This window comes from Phascolarctos cinereus, unplaced genomic scaffold (assembly GCF_003287225.1).
Source record: "Phascolarctos cinereus isolate Bilbo 61053 unplaced genomic scaffold, phaCin_HiC Scaffold_726;HRSCAF=1367, whole genome shotgun sequence".
In the NCBI taxonomy this organism is placed as follows: domain Eukaryota; kingdom Metazoa; phylum Chordata; class Mammalia; order Diprotodontia; family Phascolarctidae; genus Phascolarctos; species Phascolarctos cinereus.
Genome location: NW_027556098.1, coordinates 75,767,167 through 75,776,536, shown reverse-complemented (window position 1 = coordinate 75,776,536; position 9,370 = coordinate 75,767,167). Strand labels below are relative to the sequence as shown.

General features: G+C 40.0%; 1 pseudogene; it reads left to right on the top strand.

Moving 5' to 3' along the window:
- Window positions 1–1,299: 1,299 nt before the first annotated feature.
- Window positions 1,300–2,323, top strand: LOC110210865 (ceroid-lipofuscinosis neuronal protein 6 pseudogene; annotated as a pseudogene).
- The last annotated feature ends 7,047 nt before the right edge of the window (window positions 2,324–9,370 follow it).

The following is a 9,370-nucleotide window of genomic DNA, read 5'->3' as shown; positions in this document are numbered from 1 at the left end:
CCCAAAGCTTTGTCTAATTGTCAAGGAAAGTAACTTTGTTAGGTGTTGAAAGGCCAGTAAAATCAAAGCAAAACACATTGCATAGTATCCTTTAATAAAATAACTGACGAAGTTATTATTAATCTGATTCCATCACTGTCTGGATGTTCCTTACAGGGGCCTTGATTTGTCAATACTTGCCCAGTAGTCTCTAAAGAGATAATCTGTCTCAATTCATGTCTGGAAAGAGTGAAAGTCATACTTTTTTTTTCTCACTATAGAGAAATGATACCCAAGACTGAAACCCTTAAATTACATACCTATCTCTATAGTGATCTTTGAAACAGAATTTTTAAAAACACAGAAAAAATTGTTCAAAGTCTAGCTGCATGATTTCCTGGAAAATGTATTTTAAAGGACGTAACTTCTGTCTTTTCCCATTCCCTGAAAAGGCTTGGGAATTCACAGGAGTGGTATTAGGATACATGGCACAGATATTTGGATAGATCAATGTGGACCAGGTGATACACATTTTGGAGGAGATGACTGATAAGTGACTTAGCTCCTCCCACCCTTATGCCATGGGACCAAGCAGGATAACCGGGACCAGAGAAGGAGGAGCTTCCAAATGTTGGCAAACTTTCCCCTTTTGCTTGTCAAAATCTGTCAATACTTTGTTCTTTGTTCTTTGAAGCTGCTTGCTTGTTTTATTAATTAGTATCAAAGTGAATCCATTTGTTAAGAGAATCAATGTTAATTGTTTTCAAAAGTATGTATTTCCTTCACTTGTGGCCTAGGGCTACATCAGAGAGGAATGTTGCTATTCATATAAATAGATGCAGGAACGGTTATAGTTCTAGGCTTGGCACAAAGGTGCCTTTCTCTGGCCAAGGTCTTAGCTAAATCATTAGAAAATCTGATAGTTTTATGATTCATAATTCTAATACACTTCTCAAAAGGAGAAACTAAACTGGACCTATATTTTTCTGTTTCTTCTGTTTCTCCCATTTGATCATTCATTTATTTCTCTCTCTCCATTCATGCCTTCCTCTACCTCTTCCTTTAGCATTCACAGGGAAAGCTTTTTGCACAAGCAGAACTGAAATATAAGAGACAGTGTCTTTGCTGGCGGAAGGAGAAAAATTATGTCTTGGGGCCTGTCAGTCAAGCAGCAGCCCTCCATTCTCCCTTCCCTTTCTGACTAGCGGGATCAGGCTCACAGGCTGGGCTCTGCTGGGATCCCTTCACTGCTTCCAGACCTGCAGGTCACATCAGGGTGGAGAGGGCCACGGCCAGCCCTGCAGCCATGGAGGAGGCAGCATGTGGGCATGTGCATCTCTGGAAGGTGAAGATGGGTCCAGAACCTCTCTTTTCTATCTTCACCTATGGTTCTACTTGACATTGCATAACTGGTCTGTGGATTTTGACCAACCCATTGCCATGATAATGTTCCCTCTACAGGGGTTTCCACTGAACAAGCCCAGTGTGGGAGACTTTCAGATGGCTTACATAGTCATCACACTGCTTCTCTTCCTCAAGCTCATTGAAAGGCTCCCCACCATTTGGGGAACCTGAAGCCTCGAGGCCATATGTGGCCCTCTAAGTCCTCAAATGCAGCTCTTTGAATCTAAACTTCCAACAGCAAATCTCCTTAATCAAAGGATTTATTCTTTAAAATTTGGATTCAGTCAAAAGACTGCACCCAAGGACCTAGAAGGCCACACTTGGCCTGGAAGCCTCAGGTACCCCAATCCTGCCCAATACCCTGCCTCGATCCATTGTGCATGTTGGATCATCATCTTCATCATGCGCTCCAGCATTCACCTGATGGGAGACTCTGTGAACTGCCACCCCTGCCCCTGATCTTCAGCACCCCTTATCTACCATCAAGAATCTGAAGGCAAAGACCCTGATTGACTGCTTTGAGCTACTCTACTGCTATGATGAACATCCAGGGCTTGTGGTACATCCTCTTCTTCATATAATTCAGTGGCTGCTTCAGCAGGGTGAAGAAGGAGAGCAGGATGACTGAGTCAGTTCTGTTATTGTTGGAGCCCAGCCTATGTTGTTGGTGTCTGGTAGCTGAATGGAAGATAGATTTTTATCCTCATCATCTTCACCTATTTTTCACGAAGGCTTTGTGATGCACTTGAAAGGGAAGCATCTCTACCTACACAGTAATAGACTGTTCGTCTTCTTTACCTTCTTCTTCACTCTCTTGTTTGTTTCCCTGTAGGTATTATGGTTGTGGAACCATCACACCCTCAGGAAGAAATACCCCAGGGTGATGTACTTTCCAGAACCTTGGGCTTTCTACACCCTGCCTATCAGCAGGCCTCCCTGAATTCCTCAGGGCCCACAGGTAGAAGGTTTTCTTGGGAGGGATTTTGTGTGGATAGTCTGTTGGGAAGAAGCCACCCCGATTCCAGGCTCCCCCAAGAAAACGAAATATGCTTTCTCCTGCTTTTCCTCTTCACCCTTCTCCCCAAATAGGTGGGCTTGTGGTGCATATGTGTATTGTTAAGTAGCCACAGTTTGTTTTGGTGTTTTCAGGTTTGGATTTAGTTTTAGGAAACAACATCACAGGGCTGAGAATGGCCTGTGAAACAATGTGCCTTGTACAAAAAGTCTTCCCAGGACCAGCGGGTTTGCTGTGCTTGTGTTATTTCTTCTGATTGTAAAAAACAGCCAACAAGAAGCTCCTAGGTAGGGACTCATGGCCAGTGGCATCTTGGGGGGCTTGGCACAGAAGGGTTTGGGGAACCCTCAGCTTCAGAGCCATTATCCTTCTGCCATGCCCTGTCAGGAATGGAACTGAGGAGCTCCAGTACATCTTCTCCATAGGTTCTTGTTTCCCCTTATTCATAGAGGATAGAAAAAGAATGGTCAAAGCTAAAGGTTATGCCATTGATCGGCTCAGCCCTGGTGATGGAAGTCCTGGATCTTGATGGAGGCAGAAACGCACAGAGAGGCAAGAGGCTAGGTGGGCACAAATGAATAAAGAGGAAGGATGAGGTCCCATCCTCTGTTAGAGATTAGGTTTAACTTGGACCCCTGGCTCATTTCCAGGATTCATGTCCCAATCTTTTATGACAGAAACTGGGCAATCTGCCAGCTCCAAATGACCCATGATCCATTCCCCTTTAAGGGATCTATCTATTTCCCTCCTTGGTTGGGAGTGGGGGGGGTAGGTAGTAATGATCAAGAGGGCTCTATAGAGTTGTTGCCCAACACCATAAGTATCTGGGTCCTGTAATGTATTTTTTTATAATCTTCACAGACTTTTGAGTGGGCAGAAGAGTTTTCCAGTGCCTCATTGCTGGTATGGAGGTTACTCTAGGTTCTTGAAGGCTCTAACAGGTTCTACCACAATAGAGAAGTGATAAGCTGTACCAACGAGTCTGAGGACCAGCCAATCTGAGGACAGACAGGTGCTCATGACCATAATACTACTCACCAGGCTACTAGTAAATACAGTCTATGAAGGTGTGAAGGGGGTGGAATGTTGGAATGTTGATGACATCCCACATCTTTTGAAGTAAATCATCTGCATTCCAGGAAAACAAGTGAGCCTTGCCTCTGCTTCTCCTATCTCTATAAGTTGGGAGGCTTTGGAGGCTATCCCAAGAGCTTAGGGACTGTTGACCTGCTGCCCAGCCAATGACACCTGAAGACCTATGGCCCATGGTAAGCAAAGAGTATTGACCCTTCTTTCCCCTTCCCTTCTATGGAAGTTATTCTTGATTCTTTTACTTGAGAAAAGTGGTGGAAGCCTTGTTTTCAGCTTCAACCAAACTTAAAGAAATGAAATGTCTAGTCTAAGTACTCAGTGGAGTCTTATTCCATGAAAAAGTTGGAGTAGGGGTGAGGTAGGTAGAAACCTTCATCATTCATCCTGAGTATTTTCCAGGATGCATGTAGGCAGCTACATATCATCCTGAAAAATGGTAGAGAGGTAATGGGGGTAGAGGAGAGACTTGATTCTCAGAAAGGTGGCTTTGCAGCTAAGATAGGGGCTCACTCCTTAATCCCCTACTTGCAGCCTTGGCCAATCCTCTGTGCTATGCACCCTGTGATCAACTCTGTACTCTCAGACTTCCTCCCTGGGAATCATAGCACATTCTTAAGGCAGGATTCCTCCTTCTGCTCTTGGTCAGGTAGTCTCTACCATGTCTTGTTCTTCCCACTCAAGGCAGAGGTTTGTACCAGATGCTGCAAGGGCTTCCCTTCACCCTCCTGTTCTACTCAAGTGATCCATGCCCTATCAGAGTTCTCCTTATCTAATGACACATCTGGGCCCCAAGACTAGATGATTCTTCCCCTACATATACACTCATTGCCCTTGTCTCTAAGTGTAAATATCTTGGAAGTCATGGCTATAGTTCATAGGAGTCTAAATAAATGTGTGTACTTAAACAAAAAAAGGAAAAGAAAAAGAAAAAGTAAGTCTTGGCTTGAATGTAATGCCCAAATTCGAAAGGCATACATCTTCACTATATAACTCTAAACTTTTACGTGTACAGTGCCAGGAGGCTTCATATTTTATTTGATGCATTACACTATTGATAAATAAGTGAGAAACCACTAATTTTGAAGTAAAATTATTGCTTGCTTTATTTTAAAATTCCATAAAATTCTCTCATGAAAGAAGTTAAGTACATCAAAATGAGCAACCCATCACCACCATCATCATCATGCTCATCAGAAGCAGCAGCCACTTCAACATTACGGAATATTGGCATTTAAGTAAAGTAATATACTAAGTGCTAAAAAATGTACATGATCTGGTTAACACATCCTTAAATCCTATTTAATTTCTTTACCCCTCCATTGTCAACACTTTCAATATCTCTTCTAGGTCATGACTGCTGAGTATCAGAAGAAGGAATTAGAAAAGAGAAAACTAAAGGGAGATATGAAAGGTGGCTTTGAATATTTGAAACATTGTCAGATTGAGGAGAGATTAAATTTACTGTTTCAAGTATCATTTCTTAATCCTTCCTGCCCCCAAAACATTCTTTCTTTCACATTTAGGTCTCTCACAAGCTTTATTTCCCATCTCTGTGCCTTTGCACTTGATGTCCCTCAGGTGCTCACCTCTGCCTCTTAGCTTTCCTGACTTCCTTCCTAACTCAACTCAATCTTTGCCTTCTGCAGGAGGCTTTCCCTTATCTCTCCAGCTTTCAATGCCTTCCCTCAGAGATTAAATTTCATCTACTCTCTAGGGAGCATGCATTTATGTAATTATTCATATATTGCTTTTCTCCACTAAATCTGAGCATGTTAAGACCAGGGACACTATTTTTGTTTTTCTTGATATCCCCAGCAAAGTACTTGGGACATAGTGAATGATCTCTTATCTCTGAAACAACACTGATTCTCTTTATAGTATCATACCCCATAACACAAATGACAGGGATTCCAAGGCTCTGAACATTACCTGGCACATGCCTAATGTTTCCTTTTTATTACACAATGTTCTCCCTGTTTTCTATATTCACTTTGCTATTCCCATTCCCAACACCATCACTCAAAACACAATGTTGTTCTTTCTACATACTAATGAGCTAGCTTTATTACTAACAACTTTCTTAAACATCAACAATTTGCCATAAGTTCTAATGTATCCTAAATAGGTAAAGAATAAGATGAAATGCTGTAATGCATCTTAAATAATTCCAAAATTTGCAAAAGCCTTCTGCTTCCTAACTTCCATGTTTACTTTGAACCACAGTAGAAGTAGAAATAATGATAAAAGTCAAGGAGATGCCAATTTGAACCCAAAGCAATGAAAAAAAAAACTTCCTAGAACTATATATGTTATATATATATATATATATGCATATATATATATATATATATATATATATATATATACACATACACATACACATATACATATAGCGCTCTCTCTCTATATATATATGTGTGTGTGTGTGCGTGTGTGTGTGTATAATTCTGCCTTGGGGTATGTAGGAAAAAATCATAGCACAATATCTGCTATTCTTTTTAAAATAATTTATTTATTAATTTTTTGCTTTCAACATTCACTCCCAAAAGATTTTGAGTTTTAAATTTTTGCACCCTCCCTCCCCTTTCCCCTCCCCAAGACAACATGCAATCTGATATAGACTCTACTTATACATTCATATTAAACATATTTTCACGTTAGTGATGATGTAAAGAAGAATTAGATCTAATGGGAAAAACCACGAGAAAAAAAAAACAATAAAGGAGAGCAACTAGTATGCTTCCATCTGCATTCAGACTTCAAAGTTCTTTCTCTGGATGTGGATAGTATTTTCCATCATTAGTCTTTTGGAATTATCTAACATCTTTGCATTGCTGAAAAGAGCTAAGTTTATTAAAGTCAGTCATCACACAATGTGGCTATTACTGTGTATAGTGTTCTCTTGGTTCTGCTCATTCCACTCAGCATCTGTTTGTATAAGTCTTTCCAGGTTTTTAAACAACATATTGTAGGATTATGGTTCTTAATCCACTCTGCTATCTGCTTCCATTTTATGGGAGAGTTCATCCCACTCACATTCACAGTTATGATTACTATCTCTGTTTTTCTCTCCATCCTATTCCCTCCCCCCACATTTATGCTTTTCTGTCTCCTTTCTTCCTTTGCTTTGTCACTACAGTTTTGCTTTCAAACACTGCCTCCCTCCACCTGCCCTCCTTTCTATCAGTCCTCTCCTTTTTCTTCCCCTTTACTCTCCTATTTCCTATAGGGTAAGTTAGATTTCTGTACCTAAGTGATTATGTTATTCTGTCTTTGAGCCAAATATGAAAGTAATATTCAAACAATGTTCTTCTCACTTTCTCCACCACCCTGGGCCTCAGAATGTCCCCTTAGTTTTCTGAGGTGGGGCTTGCTGCTGGATTGCTGGGACACTTCGGGTCCTGTGCTTCTCCCCCTACCCAAGAGGGAGAGGGGCCTTTCTCATTAATCCTCTGAGCTTCCTGTGCTACAAGACTACTGCACCCCATCTTTCTGCTGGCTCAGCTGTTCAAGGGTTTTTCTTGGGATGATATTTTCTGGACTTCCAGAGGTCAATAAGGGAATATGAGAGTGATTTACTTCTTAATCTGCCATGTTGACTCCAGAAGTTTCCTCAGTATCTGCTATTCTTGAGGAAATGGGATCATATTTCTGGAAACAAAAGATTCTAGAGAGAAATACTTAGAAAATATTAAGTGCTAAAATGTGGCATACAGCTTTGGGAAGATTATATGATACATTTTTGGAAAATATTTCCAAGTACAGCTCCACACATTTCTATTTTTTTGTGGCTGAGGATGCATACCTGCTGGGGTTCTTGGGCCCCAGCCCTGTGATCATGTCTCGAGAAGCCTCCCAATTTCTCAATTGCCCCCTGTTCTCTGATAAATTTTTCTGTTGTTGCAGAACACATTCTTTTATCAGAAAAGACACAGAACAGGGGTGCCTAGCCCAAGGATTTTTATCCCTGGCTGGCCCAAGGGCTCTCCCTCATGTCAGATCCCTAAGGTCATGCCTTTGACAATTCCCTCAATGTCTGGTATCAACAAAGCTATCCCTTCAGACTCCCTGTATTTTTCCATCCATAAGCTCTCAAAGACACATGGACCCCTGGATTACCTCATTATCATCCTTGGCATTACTTTCCTTTGTATCTTTTCCATATAAGCCCCAACACCATTCTCATTAGCATGCAGATTCCTTAAGGACTCTTGACTGCTTTTGCTAAAGTGTTACAATAAGCTTCTCACCACTTGACTAACACAAGTCTTGAGTATGTGAATTCATTCCAAGCAACTGTGCTTTGGCATTCTTATGGTCCCAGCACCCCAAAACCTCTTCATATCCACTCCTCTCACATTCTCTTGTTTCTCCTCTGCAACATTTATTTATATACCCATTTTGGCTTCTAGAAGTTTGACCCTGTCATTAACAGACCAATGTTCCTTTTGGTTTTGATGAGGCTGCAGTAGAAAGTTATTAATAACAGAAAAATTTTATTTCTTTTTTTATGCACACCCCAAATGGCATATACATGTTTAAATACAAACTCTACAATATTATCCATATAACTAACTGGATGATAACAAAGCTTGATGCTGTAGATAAGTTGACAAAATATACTTTCCTCCTTTCTTTTCAGACTGGGAGTGAATTATGAAAATTGAATACTATGTATGTTTTTACACCTGAGTGATGGGTTCGTTGCTTGTTTCAAACCGCTCTTTGTCTTTTTTCTTTCTTTCTTTCTTTTTTTTTTGCAAGAAAATGGATCCCTGGATATGTGTGTGGGGGGGGAGTTATGTGTTTGGATTTGATGTTAATGTAAAAACAAAAGAAATCAATAACATATCTTCTTTTAATATTATCTGTTCACAAAATGTGGTACCTTAGCTTATGATTAAGAGGTTTATTTGACTAGAAAATGTTGTTTCCAGGCAAGAAAATTTTGCATGATGACAGAGGTCATTAACTAATTTTTTTCCCATACATTTTGTTAGATAATCATGAATGAAATGTAGGCAGGGGGAGAGAAGGAGGGAATCAAAGAGGACAATTAGAGATAAAATGTCAGTTGTAAGAGACTTGTAAACACCCCTACTCCCCAGCAACACAATTTTACCGTTTCAAACTTTATCTTATTTCTGTTTAGAGGAATGAAAGTATCGAAGCAACAAAATTATAGTTACTTTTATACAAATATGATTGCTTATTTAAATGTGATTAGCATGAAACTTTTCGTCTTTTAATATATGCAAAGCCACTAATTACATTATCAGTTTCAGGCACTCTTCAATATCATATTCAGTGGAAAGCATTCATAGTTTTGACAATCATTCTTTTTGCCAAAAATACTCCAAAATCATATGCAATTCTCATTCTGCTGGGGTCCTTTCACATCAGTAGAAAACAAAACAAAAACAAATATCTACAAATGCAGAGACAACCCACATATGACACATTCCCAGTCAGACTCATTTATTTGATGTCCCTCAACCACGAAGTTCTGTGTCTGTGCACTAATTGTCACTGATGCTTAGACTGGTATCCTTCCTCATCTCCACCTTTTGGAATACTAAGTGCCTTTTGAATCTCAACATAAATGTCACTTCTAACATAAGAACCTTCACAATCCCCTGAGTTGTTAGTGCTTCCCTCTTCATAAAATTTGTGTTTTTGGTGTATTTACTTACCTGGGGGATGTTTCTTACAGTAGCGCATATGTAAGTTTCTCGAGGTCCCATGTCTCACTTTCATATTTAACATACCACCATCTGGAATGGTGCCTTTCTTCATAAATGGTTACTGAATTACATTGAATGCATATGTGTTTGTAGCTGTCTCACTATTAGCCAAATGGCAAAGATCAAACATATTTTC